Source organism: Heptranchias perlo, chromosome 29, assembly GCF_035084215.1.
Source record: "Heptranchias perlo isolate sHepPer1 chromosome 29, sHepPer1.hap1, whole genome shotgun sequence".
Taxonomy (NCBI): Eukaryota; Metazoa; Chordata; class Chondrichthyes; order Hexanchiformes; family Hexanchidae; genus Heptranchias; species Heptranchias perlo.
This window is the reverse complement of record NC_090353.1, coordinates 3,199,518-3,215,143: the sequence shown is the minus strand read 5'-3', so window position 1 is coordinate 3,215,143 and position 15,626 is coordinate 3,199,518. Positions and strand designations below refer to the sequence as shown.

Below are 15,626 nucleotides of genomic sequence, written 5' to 3'. Positions count from 1 at the left end.
GTGAGGGGAGGGTGCAGTGTGAGGGAGGGTGCAGTGTGAGGGAGGGTGCAGTGTGAGGGGAGGGTGCAGTGTGAGAGGGAGGGTGCAGTGTGTGAGGGAGGGTGCAGTGTGAGGGGGAGGGTGCAGTGTGAGGGGGAGGGTGCAGTGTGAGGGAGGGTGCAGTGTGAGGGGAGGGTGCAGTGTGAGGGGAGGGTGCAGTGTGAGAGGGAGGGTGCAGTGTGAGAGGGAGGGTGCAGTGTGAGGGGGAGGGTGCAGTGTGAGGGGAGGGTGCAGTGTGAGAGGGAGGGTGCAGTGTGAGGGGGAGGGTGCAGTGTGAGAGGGAGGGTGCAGTGTGAGGGGAGGGTGCAGTGTGAGGGGGAGGGTGCAGTGTGAGGGGGAGGGTGCAGTGTGAGAGGGAGGGTGCAGTGTGAGGGGGAGGGTGCAGTGTGAGGGGAGGGTGCAGTGTGAGAGGGAGGGTGCAGTGTGAGAGGGGAGGGTGCAGTGTGAGGGGAGGGTGCAGTGTGAGGGGGAGGGTGCAGTGTGAGGGGGGAGGGTGCAGTGTGAGGGGAGGGTGCAGTGTGAGGGAGGGTGCAGTGTGAGGGAGGGTGCAGTGTGAGAGGGAGGGTGCAGTGTGAGAGGGAGGGTGCAGTGTGAGGGGGAGGGTGCAGTGTGAGGGGAGGGTGCAGTGTGAGAGGGAGGGTGCAGTGTGAGGAGGGAGGGTGCAGTGTGAGGGAGGGTGCAGTGTGAGGGAGGGTGCAGTGTGAGGGGAGGGTGCAGTGTGAGAGGGAGGGTGCAGTGTGAGGGGGAGGGTGCAGTGTGAGGGGGAGGGTGCAGTGTGAGGGGAGGGTGCAGTGTGAGGGGGAGGGTGCAGTGTGAGGGGAGGGTGCAGTGTGAGGGGGAGGGTGCAGTGTGAGGGGGAGGGTGCAGTGTGAGGGGGAGGGTGCAGTGTGAGGGAGGGTGCAGTGTGAGAGGGAGGGTGCAGTGTGAGCGGGAGGGTGCAGTGTGAGGGGGAGGGTGCAGTGTGAGAGGGAGGGTGCAGTGTGAGGGGGAGGGTGCAGTGTGAGGGGAGGGTGCAGTGTGAGGGGGAGGGTGCAGTGTGAGAGGGAGGGTGCAGTGTGAGAGGGAGGGTGCAGTGTGAGGGAGGGTGCAGTGGAGGGCAGGTGCAGTGTGAGGGAGGGTGCAGTGTGAGGGGGAGGGTGCAGTGTGAGAGGGAGGGTGCAGTGTGAGGGGAGGGTGCAGTGTGAGGGGAGGGTGCAGTGTGAGGAGGGAGGGTGCAGTGTGAGGGGAGGGTGCAGTGTGAGAGGGAGGGTGCAGTGTGAGGGGGAGGGTGCAGTGTGAGGGGGAGGGTGCAGTGTGAGAGGGGAGGGTGCAGTGTGAGGGGAGGGTGCAGTGTGAGAGGGAGGGTGCAGTGTGAGGGGAGGGTGCAGTGTGAGAGGGAGGGTGCAGTGTGAGGGGAGGGTGCAGTGTGAGGGAGGGTGCAGTGTGAGGGAGGGTGCAGTGTGAGAGGGAGGGTGCAGTGTGAGAGGGAGGGTGCAGTGTGAGAGGGAGGGTGCAGTGTGAGGGGAGGGTGCAGTGTGAGGGGAGGGTGCAGTGTGAGAGGGGAGGGTGCAGTGTGAGGGGAGGGTGCAGTGTGAGGAGGGAGGGTGCAGTGTGAGAGGGAGGGTGCAGTGTGAGAGGGGAGGGTGCAGTGTGAGGGGAGGTGCAGTGTGAGGGAGGGGTGCAGTGTGAGGGGAGGGTGCAGTGTGAGGGGGAGGGTGCAGTGTGAGAGGGAGGGTGCAGTGTGAGGGGGAGGGTGCAGTGTGAGGGAGGGTGCAGTGTGAGAGGGAGGGTGCAGTGTGAGGGAGGGTGCAGTGTGAGGGGAGGGTGCAGTGTGAGGAGGGAGGGTGCAGTGTGAGGGAGGTGCAGTGTGAGAGGGAGGGTGCAGTGTGAGAGGGAGGGTGCAGTGTGAGGGGAGGGTGCAGTGTGAGGGGAGGGTGCAGTGTGAGGGAGGGTGCAGTGTGAGAGGGAGGGTGCAGTGTGAGGGAGGGTGCAGTGTGAGGGGGAGGGTGCAGTGTGAGGGGGAGGGTGCAGTGTGAGGGGGAGGGTGCAGTGTGAGGGGGAGGGTGCAGTGTGAGAGGGAGGGTGCAGTGTGAGGGGGAGGGTGCAGTGTGAGGGGGAGGGTGCAGTGTGAGGGGGAGGGTGCAGTGTGAGGGGGAGGGTGCAGTGTGAGGGGAGGGTGCAGTGTGAGGGGGAGGGTGCAGTGTGTGAGGGAGGGTGCAGTGTGAGGGGGAGGGTGCAGTGTGAGAGGGAGGGTGCAGTGTGAGGGGAGGGTGCAGTGTGTGAGGGAGGGTGCAGTGTGAGGGGAGGGTGCAGTGTGAGGGGAGGGTGCAGTGTGAGAGGGGAGGGTGCAGTGTGAGGGGAGGGTGCAGTGTGAGGGGAGGGTGCAGTGTGAGGGGAGGGTGCAGTGTGAGGGGAGGGTGCAGTGTGAGAGGGAGGGTGCAGTGTGAGAGGGAGGGTGCAGTGTGAGGGAGGGTGCAGTGTGAGGGGGAGGGTGCAGTGTGAGGGGAGGGTGCAGTGTGAGGGGAGGGTGCAGTGTGAGGGAGGGTGCAGTGTGAGAGGGAGGGTGCAGTGTGAGGGAGGGTGCAGTGTGAGGGGAGGGTGCAGTGTGAGGGAGGGTGCAGTGTGAGGGGAGGGTGCAGTGTGAGAGGGAGGGTGCAGTGTGAGGGGAGGGTGCAGTGTGAGGGGAGGGTGCAGTGTGAGGGGGAGGGTGCAGTGTGAGAGGGAGGGTGCAGTGTGAGGGAGGGTGCAGTGTGAGGGGAGGGTGCAGTGTGAGGGGAGGGTGCAGTGTGAGGAGGGAGGGTGCAGTGTGAGGGGGAGGGTGCAGTGTGAGGGGAGGGTGCAGTGTGAGAGGGAGGGTGCAGTGTGAGGGGAGGGTGCAGTGTGAGGGGGAGGGTGCAGTGTGAGGGAGGGTGCAGTGTGAGGGGGAGGGTGCAGTGTGAGGGGAGGGTGCAGTGTGAGGGGAGGGTGCAGTGTGAGAGGGAGGGTGCAGTGTGAGGGGGAGGGTGCAGTGTGAGAGGGAGGGTGCAGTGTGAGGGAGGGTGCAGTGTGAGAGGGAGGGTGCAGTGTGAGAGGGAGGGTGCAGTGTGAGGGGGAGGGTGCAGTGTGAGGGGGAGGGTGCAGTGTGAGGGAGGGTGCAGTGTGAGGGGGAGGGTGCAGTGTGAGGGGAGGGTGCAGTGTGAGGGGGAGGGTGCAGTGTGAGGGGGAGGGTGCAGTGTGAGGGGGAGGGTGCAGTGTGGGAGGGAGGGTGCAGTGTGAGGGGAGGGTGCAGTGTGAGGGGGAGGGTGCAGTGTGAGGGGGAGGGTGCAGTGTGAGGGGAGGCAGTGTGAGGAGGGTGCAGTGTGAGGGGAGGGTGCAGTGTGAGGGGGAGGGTGCAGTGTGAGGGGGAGGGTGCAGTGTGAGGGGGAGGGTGCAGTGTGAGGGGGAGGGTGCAGTGTGAGGGGGAGGGTGCAGTGTGAGGGGAGGGTGCAGTGTGAGGGGAGGGCAGGTGAGGTGCAGTGTGAGGGGAGGGTGCAGTGTGAGGGGAGGGTGCAGTGTGAGGGGGAGGGTGCAGTGTGAGGGGAGGGTGCAGTGTGAGGGGGAGGGTGCAGTGTGAGGGAGGGTGCAGTGTGAGGGGGAGGGTGCAGTGTGAGGGGGAGGGTGCAGTGTGAGGAGGGAGGGTGCAGTGTGAGAGGGAGGGTGCAGTGTGAGGGGAGGGTGCAGTGTGAGGGGAGGGTGCAGTGTGAGGGGAGGGTGCAGTGTGAGGGGAGGGTGCAGTGTGAGAGGGGAGGGTGCAGTGTGAGAGGGAGGGTGCAGTGTGAGGGGAGGGTGCAGTGTGAGAGGGAGGGTGCAGTGTGAGGGGGAGGGTGCAGTGTGAGGGGGAGGGTGCAGTGTGAGGGGAGGGTGCAGTGTGAGGGGGAGGGTGCAGTGTGAGGGGAGGGTGCAGTGTGAGGGGGAGGGTGCAGTGTGAGGGGGAGGGTGCAGTGTGAGGGGGAGGGTGCAGTGTGAGAGGGAGGGTGCAGTGTGAGGGGGAGGGTGCAGTGTGAGGGGAGGGTGCAGTGTGAGGGGGAGGGTGCAGTGTGAGAGGGAGGGTGCAGTGTGAGGGGGAGGGTGCAGTGTGAGGGGGAGGGTGCAGTGTGAGGGGAGGGTGCAGTGTGAGGGGGAGGGTGCAGTGTGAGGGGGAGGGTGCAGTGTGAGGGGAGGGTGCAGTGTGAGGGGGAGGGTGCAGTGTGAGGGGGAGGGTGCAGTGTGAGGGGAGGGTGCAGTGTGAGGGGAGGGTGCAGTGTGAGAGGGAGGGTGCAGTGTGAGGGGGAGGGTGCAGTGTGTGAGGGAGGGTGCAGTGTGAGGGGAGGGTGCAGTGTGAGGGAGGGTGCAGTGTGAGAGGGAGGGTGCAGTGTGAGGGGGAGGGTGCAGTGTGAGGGAGGGTGCAGTGTGAGAGGGAGGGTGCAGTGTGAGGGGGAGGGTGCAGTGTGAGAGGGAGGGTGCAGTGTGAGGGGGAGGGTGCAGTGTGAGAGGGAGGGTGCAGTGTGAGAGGGAGGGTGCAGTGTGAGGGGGAGGGTGCAGTGTGAGGGAGGGTGCAGTGTGAGAGGGAGGGTGCAGTGTGAGAGGGGAGGGTGCAGTGTGGGAGGGAGGGTGCAGTGTGAGAGGGAGGGTGCAGTGTGAGGGGAGGGTGCAGTGTGAGAGGGAGGGTGCAGTGTGAGGGAGGGTGCAGTGTGAGGGGGAGGGTGCAGTGTGAGGGGAGGGTGCAGTGTGAGAGGGAGGGTGCAGTGTGAGAGGGAGGGTGCAGTGTGAGAGGGAGGGTGCAGTGTGAGGGGAGGGTGCAGTGTGAGGGGGAGGGTGCAGTGTGAGAGGGGAGGGTGCAGTGTGAGAGGGAGGGTGCAGTGTGAGGGAGGGTGCAGTGTGAGGGGAGGGTGCAGTGTGAGAGGGAGGGTGCAGTGTGAGAGGGAGGGGTGCAGTGTGAGAGGGAGGGTGCAGTGTGAGAGGGGAGGGTGCAGTGTGAGGGGGAGGGTGCAGTGTGAGGGGGAGGGTGCAGTGTGAGGGAGGGTGCAGTGTGAGAGGGAGGGTGCAGTGTGAGGGGGAGGGTGCAGTGTGAGGGAGGGTGCAGTGTGAGAGGGAGGGTGCAGTGTGAGGGGGAGGGTGCAGTGTGAGGGGGAGGGTGCAGTGTGAGGGGGAGGGTGCAGTGTGAGGGGGAGGGTGCAGTGTGAGAGGGAGGGTGCAGTGTGAGGGGGAGGGTGCAGTGTGAGGGGGAGGGTGCAGTGTGAGAGGGAGGGTGCAGTGTGAGAGGGAGGGTGCAGTGTGAGGGGGAGGGTGCAGTGTGAGAGGGGAGGGTGCAGTGTGAGGGGGAGGGTGCAGTGTGAGGGGAGGGTGCAGTGTGAGGGGGAGGGTGCAGTGTGAGAGGGGAGGGTGCAGTGTGAGAGGGAGGGTGCAGTGTGAGGGGGAGGGTGCAGTGTGAGGGGGAGGGTGCAGTGTGAGAGGGAGGGTGCAGTGTGAGAGGGAGGGTGCAGTGTGAGAGGGAGGGTGCAGTGTGAGGGAGGGTGCAGTGTGAGGGGGAGGGTGCAGTGTGAGAGGGAGGGTGCAGTGTGAGAGGGAGGGTGCAGTGTGAGAGGGAGGGTGCAGTGTGAGGGGAGGGTGCAGTGTGAGAGGGAGGGTGCAGTGTGAGGGGGAGGGTGCAGTGTGAGAGGGAGGGTGCAGTGTGAGGGGAGGGTGCAGTGTGAGGGGAGGGTGCAGTGTGAGAGGGAGGGTGCAGTGTGAGAGGGAGGGGCAGTGTGAGAGGGGAGGGTGCAGTGTGAGAGGGAGGGTGCAGTGTGAGAGGGGAGGGTGCAGTGTGAGGGGAGGGTGCAGTGTGAGGGAGGGTGCAGTGTGAGGGGGAGGGTGCAGTGTGAGAGGGAGGGTGCAGTGTGAGAGGGAGGGTGCAGTGTGAGAGGGAGGGTGCAGTGTGAGAGGGGAGGGTGCAGTGTGAGAGGGAGGGTGCAGTGTGAGAGGGAGGGTGCAGTGTGAGAGGGAGGGTGCAGTGTGAGAGGGAGGGTGCAGTGTGAGGGGGAGGGTGCAGTGTGAGGGGAGGGTGCAGTGTGAGGGGGAGGGTGCAGTGTGAGAGGGAGGGTGCAGTGTGAGAGGGAGGGTGCAGTGTGAGAGGGAGGGTGCAGTGTGAGAGGGAGGGTGCAGTGTGAGGGAGGGTGCAGTGTGAGGGGGAGGGTGCAGTGTGAGGGGGAGGGTGCAGTGTGAGGGGGAGGGTGCAGTGTGAGAGGGAGGGTGCAGTGTGAGGGGGAGGGTGCAGTGTGAGGGGGAGGGTGCAGTGTGAGAGGGAGGGTGCAGTGTGAGAGGGAGGGTGCAGTGTGAGAGGGAGGGTGCAGTGTGAGAGGGAGGGTGCAGTGTGAGGGGAGGGTGCAGTGTGAGAGGGAGGGTGCAGTGTGAGGGGGAGGGTGCAGTGTGTGAGGGAGGGTGCAGTGTGAGGGGAGGGTGCAGTGTGAGAGGGAGGGTGCAGTGTGAGAGGGAGGGTGCAGTGTGAGAGGAGGGTGCAGTGTGTGAGGGAGGGTGCAGTGTGTGAGGGAGGGTGCAGTGTGAGAGGGAGGGTGCAGTGTGAGAGGGAGGGTGCAGTGTGAGAGGGAGGGTGCAGTGTGTGAGGGAGGGTGCAGTGTGAGAGGGAGGGTGCAGTGTGAGAGGGAGGGTGCAGTGTGTGAGGGAGGGTGCAGTGTGAGAGGGAGGGTGCAGTGTGAGAGGGAGGGTGCAGTGTGTGAGGGAGGGTGCAGTGTGTGAGGGAGGGTGCAGTGTGAGGGGAGGGTGCAGTGTGAGAGGGAGGGTGCAGTGTGAGAGGGAGGGTGCAGTGTGAGAGGGAGGGTGCAGTGTGAGGGGGAGGGTGCAGTGTGAGAGGGAGGGTGCAGTGTGAGGGGGAGGGTGCAGTGTGAGGGGGAGGGTGCAGTGTGAGAGGGAGGGTGCAGTGTGAGGGGGAGGGTGCAGTGTGAGAGGGAGGGTGCGGTGTGAGGGGAGGGTGCAGTGTGAGGGAGGGTGCAGTGTGAGAGGGAGGGTGCAGTGTGAGGGAGGGTGCAGTGTGAGAGGGAGGGTGCAGTGTGAGGGAGGGTGCAGTGTGAGAGGGAGGGTGCAGTGTGAGAGGGAGGGTGCAGTGTGAGGGGGAGGGTGCAGTGTGAGGGAGGGTGCAGTGTGAGGGAGGGTGCAGTGTGAGGGAGGGTGCAGTGTGTGAGGGAGGGTGCAGTGTGAGGGGGAGGGTGCAGTGTGAGAGGGAGGGTGCAGTGTGAGAGGGAGGGTGCAGTGTGAGGGGGAGGGTGCAGTGTGAGGGAGGGTGCAGTGTGAGGGAGGGTGCAGTGTGTGAGGGAGGGTGCAGTGTGAGGGGGAGGGTGCAGTGTGAGAGGGAGGGTGCAGTGTGAGAGGGAGGGTGCAGTGTGAGGGAGGGTGCAGTGTGAGGGAGGGTGCAGTGTGTGAGGGAGGGTGCAGTGTGAGGGGGAGGGTGCAGTGTGAGAGGGAGGGTGCAGTGTGAGAGGGAGGGTGCAGTGTGAGGGAGGGTGCAGTGTGAGGGGGAGGGTGCAGTGTGAGGGGGAGGGCGCAGTGTGTGAGGGAGGGTGCAGTGTGAGGGGGAGGGTGCAGTGTGAGAGGGAGGGTGCAGTGTGAGAGGGAGGGTGCAGTGTGAGAGGGAGGGTGCAGTGTGAGAGGGAGGGTGCAGTGTGAGGGGGAGGGTGCAGTGTGAGGGGGAGGGTGCGGTGAGGGGGAGGGTGCAGTGTGAGAGGGAGGGTGCGGTGAGGGGGAGGGTGCAGTGTGAGAGGGAGGGTGCAGTGTGAGGGGGAGGGTGCAGTGTGAGGGGGAGGGTGCGGTGAGGGGGAGGGTGCAGTGTGAGAGGGAGGGTGCGGTGAGGGGGAGGGTGCAGTGTGAGAGGGAGGGTGCAGTGTGAGGGGGAGGGTGCAGTGTGAGCCGGAGGGTGCAGTGTGAGAGGGAGGGTGCAGTGTGAGAGGGAGGGTGCAGTGTGAGAGGGAGGGTGCAGTGTGAGAGGGAGGGTGCAGTGTGAGAGGGAGGGTGCAGTGTGAGAGGGAGGGTGCAGTGTGAGCCGGAGGGTGCAGTGTGAGAGGGAGGGTGCAGTGTGAGAGGGAGGGTGCAGTGTGAGGGGGAGGGTGCAGTGTGAGAGGGAGGGTGCAGTGTGAGGGGGAGGGTGCAGTGTGAGAGGGAGGGTGCAGTGTGAGAGGGAGGGTGCAGTGTGAGGGAGGGTGCAGTGTGAGGGGGAGGGTGCAGTGTGAGGGGGAGGGTGCAGTGTGAGGGGGAGGGTGCAGTGTGAGGGGGAGGGTGCAGTGTGAGGGGGAGGGCGCAGTGTGTGAGGGAGGGTGCAGTGTGAGAGGGAGGGTGCAGGGTGAGGGAGGGTGCAGTGTGAGGGAGGGTGCAGTGTGAGGGGGAGGGTGCAGTGTGAGAGGGAGGGTGCAGTGTGAGGGGGAGGGTGCAGTGTGAGGGGGAGGGCGCAGTGTGAGAGGGAGGGTGCAGTGTGAGAGGGAGGGTGCAGTGTGAGAGGGAGGGTGCAGTGTGAGGGGGAGGGTGCAGTGTGAGGGAGGGTGCAGTGTGAGGGGGAGGGCGCAGTGTGAGAGGGAGGGTGCAGTGTGAGGGAGGGTGCAGTGTGAGGGGGAGGGCGCAGTGTGAGAGGGAGGGTGCAGTGTGAGAGGGAGGGTGCAGTGTGAGGGAGGGTGCAGTGTGAGGGGGAGGGCGCAGTGTGAGAGGGAGGGTGCAGTGTGAGGGAGGGTGCAGTGTGAGGGGGAGGGCGCAGTGTGAGGGGGAGGGTGCGGTGTGAGGGGGAGGGTGCAGTGTGAGAGGGAGGGTGCAGTGTGAGGGGGAGGGTGCAGTGTGAGAGGGAGGGTGCAGTGTGAGCCGGAGGGTGCAGTGTGAGAGGGAGGGTGCAGTGTGAGAGGGAGGGTGCAGTGTGAGGGGGAGGGTGCAGTGTGAGAGGGAGGGTGCGGTGTGAGGGGGAGGGTGCAGTGTGAGGGGGAGGGTGCAGTGTGAGGGAGGGTGCAGTGTGAGAGGGAGGGTGCGGTGTGAGGGGGAGGGTGCAGTGTGAGCCGGAGGGTGCGGTGTGAGGGGGAGGGTGCAGTGTGAGGGGGAGGGTGCAGTGTGAGGGAGGGTGCGGTGTGAGGGGGAGGGTGCAGTGTGAGGGAGGGTGCGGTGTGAGAGGGAGGGTGCAGTGTGAGAGGGAGGGTGCGGTGTGAGGGGGAGGGTGCAGTGTGAGCCGGAGGGTGCGGTGTGAGGGGGAGGGTGCAGTGTGAGGGGGAGGGTGCAGTGTGAGGGAGGGTGCGGTGTGAGGGGGAGGGTGCAGTGTGAGGGAGGGTGCGGTGTGAGGGGGAGGGTGCAGTGTGAGGGAGGGTGCAGTGTGAGGGGGAGGGTGCGGTGTGAGGGGGAGGGTGCAGTGTGAGGGGGAGGGTGCAGTGTGAGGGAGGGTGCGGTGTGAGGGGGAGGGTGCAGTGTGAGGGAGGGTGCGGTGTGAGGGGGAGGGTGCAGTGTGAGGGAGGGTGCAGTGTGAGGGGGAGGGTGCGGTGTGAGGGAGGGTGCAGTGTGAGGGAGGGTGCAGTGTGAGAGGGAGGGTGCAGTGTGAGGGAGGGTGCAGTGTGAGGGAGGGTGCAGTGTGAGAGGGAGGGTGCAGTGTGAGAGGGAGGGTGCAGTGTGAGGGGGAGGGTGCAGTGTGAGGGAGGGTGCAGTGTGAGGGAGGGTGCAGTGTGAGGGAGGGTGCGGTCTGAGCCGGTTCATTATTCCCAGGCTGACACCACCGTCACCAGCCGGGATGCCTTATATGGACAATTCCAGTCACTTAACTGACAACCAAACCGCCCAATCAAAATGCGTTGCTAGGACAGTGACGTTTCCGTACAGCCAATCAACGTCCAGGGCAGGGCGCGTTTGTCACCGGAAGCTGTCTGACGTTCCTTTGATTGATGGATCGACGAGCCAATGGGAGGCAGGGATCGGTGCGTGACGCATGGCGCACGACCAACGGGGTGAGGCGTTGTTGCGCGGGGGTGGGGTCGCCGTGCAGCCGATGACGCGAGTGGAGATCGGTAGCAACTGTTGCCTTGAGAATAAACGCCATAGTCACGGTAGCCGTGGAGACTGTTACCCACCAACAGCTCGGGCCCGCAGCAAGGTGAGCACCGCTTCCCAGTTACAGTGAGGCCTCAGCCGCGTCCCGGGCTCCGTGCCGCCGCCGCCGTGTGGGGGCTCGGGGATGGGGGGGTCTCCGTGGCCCCGGCCTCCTGGCCCCCGGGAGCCATGTGCGGCCCCGCGCTCTGTTTACCGCGTCCGCCGCAAAATGGCGGGTTGTGCCGGGGTGGATTCATCGGGTGCGCGGCTCTCGGTCCCCCGGGGTGGGGGCTTGGTGCTGGGCCTGAGGCCCGAGGCCCCTCCTTGCTTCCCGCCCGCTCTCCCTCCCTCCCTCCTTTTCGTGTGCCGTTGCCCGGAGTGAGAGACCGCGGACGGGCGGCTTGGCCTGTAGCCGCTCTTCTCCTCAACACCAGGGCTGGGTTTGAAGTGAGGCGGGTCTGCGGAGCTCCGCCACCTGCCCACAGAGCCAGCGAGTGTCCCGGGCTGAATGAGAGAAGCTGCACCCAGAGCCTGGGCACATGGTGTTCCAGCGTTTCGCTGCGATCCCGGCTTGTCTCCAAGTGTAATACAAGGAAGTGGTGTCGGTGGGCCCTTGGGTCATTTGGAGGCTGACTCTATTTGTTCTGAGCTTTCTTTCGATTGGCATCTGTTCGGCTTTTGTTCCCTCCACAGCCTGACCAAGTTCGCTCAGACATCGCCGTGTTTCTCGCCTTGTATTTTGGGGGGAGAATTGTTGAGTTGTGATTTGTTTTTGTTTGTTTTGTACAAAGTCCAACAGGTGCTGGGAAAACTTTTTTGTGTAAAACTTGCCAGGACATTCTCGCGTTCAGTCAGAGGATGGAGTGTTTGATGGGGAGAGGAATATTATACACTTGTAATGCAGAAAATCAGCTGCTATATTTAGGGAATAAATGGAATGTTTAATAATGAATGTTTAAAAATTGTATATGGATAGGTATTTATATAGAGCAGTGGTTACTAGACAATGTTCTCCTCCCTTTGATGCTGCGAGCCCAAATGCTGGGGCTGATGTTAAATCGGGAATGGAAGTGTTTGAGGTGGCCTGTGCTGGTGCTCACCTCACGTTAATTATTTTAAAATGAAACTGTCTGGTCCCTGCTGCACTGGAGCTCATTCTGTTGGAAGGCTCAGTATTGCTGTGCGTTTTCAGGGAGTGATGGGGAATATCAGGGTTTGGGGTGTGTAGCCGGAGATGATGTGGGGGGAATGGTGTAAGGAGGAAGGGAATAGTGAAGTTTATGAGTAGGTTGTGATTTTTTTTTAAATGTGAAACATTTGTGGTATTTAGTGGGATGGGTGAGGGAGGATCTGAAATTATTTCTGGTTGAATAGAATTGGTTGCTTTTCAGAGATGGTCTGGAATATGGTCCCTGATCTGCTTGGTTGAATGTCCAGGTAGATAGGTTAGTGGATTCTAGGATCACATTTGTTGGAATTCTTGAATGGGATTGGTTGAGGGCAAGGCCACTGATTTGAGGTTTTCCTGGAATTATGGGATCTTAACATGCAAAGGCCGAGATGCTGTTAAAAATCCTATTATGCCATGTAATAATAATGGATTTGACTTGGTCGGTTTCAAACAGTTGCCATGGTTGAAAGGATGATGGTCTCAGGTTCTGCTATCTGATTGGTGGAGTGGTTTCTATGCCACAACATTCACACAAATGTCAGATTTCCATCCTAGTACAAATGAGAATACACAAAGGCTCGAGGCCAGATTAAAGAGCTGGAAGAATAATAGTTTTTGGCTGTGATATTTTATTGCCAGCTACTTGATGAGCTTGCTTGCATTTTATTGCCAAACTGTACCTTAAGCTCTTTATTATCTAGTCAAATTGAACTTGGGCATTCCTCAGTACCAACTTTGCAGTTGTGCTGAGATTTTTCAGAAATTCTGCCATTTACTTAGTTTTGTATCAGTCAGGTTCTGGTAAAATCAAGCAGTTTGAAAATGCGCTGGTGACGATGAACACAATCACGTAGCTCATGTTCAGTCCGGTTCTTGGTTTGTACAGGCCCTGTGTTGTCTGAATTCTTCAATGCCTTTATCCGAGAAGCTCTCTTTCTCGGTTACACTTGCCAGAAAAAGTTGGGACAGAAATTACCTGGATACGTAAACACATTTTGTGTGTCTTTTCGAATCCTTATAGAGCACTGAGTGCAGCCAAAGGCTGTCGTCTTTGGTGGAACCTCTCCTGAGCGTTCATTGAGAACCACAGTAGTGGGAGCACTCTGCATGCTCGTGTTTGGCTTAAAAGTCAAAAGATGGGATTAGTACAGTTGTACAATGTGCAAACCTGTGAAAGAAACATCTTGTGTACTTTGTCTGTCAAAGCCTAAACTCTGGTGCCTAACAATGACTAAAAAATTTATAGACCTTTTCAAATTACAAGAAAGAAATGATAGCTGAATGTTGTGAATGTGTGTGCACCTGCTGGCGAACAGCTAAAATTAGTATTGAAGGAAGTTTAGAGCCCACATACCCCCCATAATGTGGAAGCATGCTGGTGCACTGGACGACCAGTCACTCACCAGTCTCCCTGGGGTCTGAACACTATAGTCTGTTGAATGCTGATGACTGGGTTCACACAAAGAGTCCTGGCACATGCGAGCAGCCGGTTTTTTGAACCTATTGATTTAATCATTTCAAGCTGAAACTATTCATATGCATCCCAAACACACATTCATATTCCATTAATGTACCTTAGTTGTTGACTCCCGGTAATAGAAAGGCATTTCCAATTGTCATCTAGGATATGAACTTGGAATGCCAGATATAATTATAATCTCAACTCCTGATGGTCAAAATATGCAACAGTTTGAAATTCGAACCAAATTTTCATATGTAAAATTCATGTTTGAGATTGATAGCTGTGTACAAACTTTTCTTTTAGAGTGACCCTTGACGGATTCTTGATGGATATCTAGTCTTGCCAGCTATTAAAATGATTCTGAGCTTGAGGTTTGATTGTTGGAAACAAGTGTGTGGCTTGATCTTAACCTTTTTATTGGTGTAAATCTTAAACCATGTAAAAATATTTTAAGTGGTTATCTCAATTAGATGTATGCTTTTATTTTTGGCTTATTTGGAGAGATATTTGTGAGTTTCCCCCAGTTCCTGCAATGTTATCCTTTTTGTTCACTTAACCTGACACCTTTTGTGGCAGAGATTTTTGGGCACAGAGCCCACCAGCTAAGTACCCTGATCACCTTGGGTGTGACTGTTCTCCCCTTCACCCCCTTCCCCCAAAGACACTACAGTTTATGCAGGCCTTGTACTCACTTGATGCAGTTCAGATTGGGAATTGAGCAGAGTGACACTGGAACTTGCACCATTGCCACTGTGCAGGAATAAGTGTAGTGGTCTGCTTTAATTTACATTGATGACCATCATTGGGATTCCACCAATAATAATCTGTCAGCTGAAAATGAAAGGGTGACGCTGGGTTAGACACAGGCCTCTCCTGTCTGGGGAAATAGATTTGAATCCAGCCCAACCGCTGAGATAATCATCTCTTCTCTTCTCTTCTCTACTGGTTTGACAGGTCTCACGTGAAATCAATTTAGCACCATCCTGGTGAATCTACGCAGTGTGCTCTACACTGCTTTAATATCCGATCTATACCAAGCACTGCACAGAATGCACTGTGACCTAATTTTTTTTTGTACAAATGAATCATTACTTCAGTTTTGTGCTCTAGGCCCCACCTGAATTCTAAAACCCAAGATGTAATTTATTTTTATGGCTTTATGTACCTGCACTTACACTTTCAAGGAATTATGTATTTGAACCCCTAGGTGTCTCAATTCCTCCACACCCTTCAGCATCTTTCGACTGAGTGTATATTCCCATTCCATGTTTTTTCTCCCAATCTGTATTACCATATAATTCTCCACATTAAATTGCACTTATTACCTGTCTGTTCATTCTGATAACTGGTCTTTCACAAATGCTAGACGTGGCTCAGTGGTAACACTCTTTCCTCTGAGTGAAAAGACCAGGGGTTTGAGCCCCACACCAAGATTTAAGCACATAATCTAGGCCGACACCAGTGCAGGACTGAGGGAGTGCTGCTCTGTTGGAGGTGCCGTCTTTCAGATGAGACGTTAAACCGAGGCCCTGTCTGCCCCCTCGGGTGGGTGTAAAAGATCTCATGGAACTATTCGAAGAGCAGCGGAGTTTTCCTGTTCTTTTTATTTTCTATCTTTCCTTCGTTCCGTCTGCCTTTTCTCTTTCCTTCTTTACATTGTGTCACCAGCTAATTACACAATTATGTTCTCTATACCCAAGTCCAACTCATCTATATACCATGAACCCAGTACTAACCCCGGTAGTCCATCACTTGCAACCCCCCTCTAATTCGAGCAGCCATCCACTTTCCGTAACTTTCTGTCATGCTGCTACGCTTCCTCTTAGACCATATGGCTGAATCTTTCTAACAAGCCTCTTATGCGACATCTTTTTGAATGCCTTCTAAAAAATCTACGTACACTAGATCTACTGTATTCCAGAAAAGGCTGTCAAGTTTGTTTCACATAAACTATGTAATGCATCTATTCAGAACTGTATAGCAGTACTCTATGGGGTCAGGTTCTGGTGATTGCCCTGAGTAATTTTGCCCTGAGGAATTGTTGGGCTCAAGTAATACCCTACATGCTGTTTGGTGTTACAAATTCTGTACTGACTCATTTGATGTTTACACTATTTACACTATTCTGATTGTGAAGATGGTATAATTAGTGTTATGGTGTGTGGTTAAACTGGAATCAGTGTACTGCTCTTTTAATATTAAAATCCTGTGGTTATTGTTTGAAGCTTGCTGTGACAGTCTTGATTAAGTCCAAATCTACCCATTTCAGCCTGTTGCATATCCTATCTGATCCATGTACATGCTAATTTGCGTAACCAGCCATTTTAGGGTTTAGTATAGACTGTACAAGGCTTGCACAGGCAGTCATGCTACGACAAGTGCAGACGGTTCTGCTTAGGCTCTAAATGTGTCGAGTGCTGTCTCGTGTAGCCTAACAATTCTTTGCCTTGCAAACAATGTGGAAACACCAGTATTGTTAGTCATTTTGTTTTTACGTATATGATCTCTGGCACGGTCTTTTAACTTGACACACAAAAGCGTGAATAATTTGGGGCAGATTTTGTGGGGCATTGTTAGTAGGGATTTGCAAGCTGCGGCTTGCAAGCCAAAAATCTGAGTACAAACTGGTCCCAGTTTGTGAACTGTAGGCAGGTCCACTGTAATGTTTGGGGCAGGATGGCTTGTTGCTATGGGTAATTGTTTTATGTTCATAATAGCTCACCCTTAAAGCTAGGGACCACAGTGCTTGATAAAAATGTTTTTTAATATATCGGCTGGCTTTAAAAGTTATTGTTTTGCAGGGCAGATAAATAGCTTGTGGGAAGGAGCAAGAATTAAAAGGGCCCCGGCTTCATTTCAATTGGAATGTATTTCCTAACACAGCTAAAACAATTTTTTGCTGGGGGAGGGGAGGAGGCACTATTTCAGTGTACAGTTGCATTCACC

At 58.1% G+C, this 15,626-nt stretch overlaps 1 protein-coding gene across 2 annotated transcripts in view; it reads left to right on the top strand.

The window, feature by feature from the left end:
* Window positions 1–10,021: 10,021 nt before the first annotated feature.
* rfx2 (regulatory factor X, 2 (influences HLA class II expression)) overlaps window positions 10,022–15,626 on the top strand; it is a 151,777-nt gene continuing 146,172 nt past the window's right edge. For both annotated transcript variants that reach the window (XM_067967988.1, XM_067967986.1), the window contains exon 1: window positions 10,022–10,111. The gene's annotated coding sequence lies outside the window, so the exon portion shown is untranslated. The remainder of the gene's footprint in view (window positions 10,112–15,626) is intronic.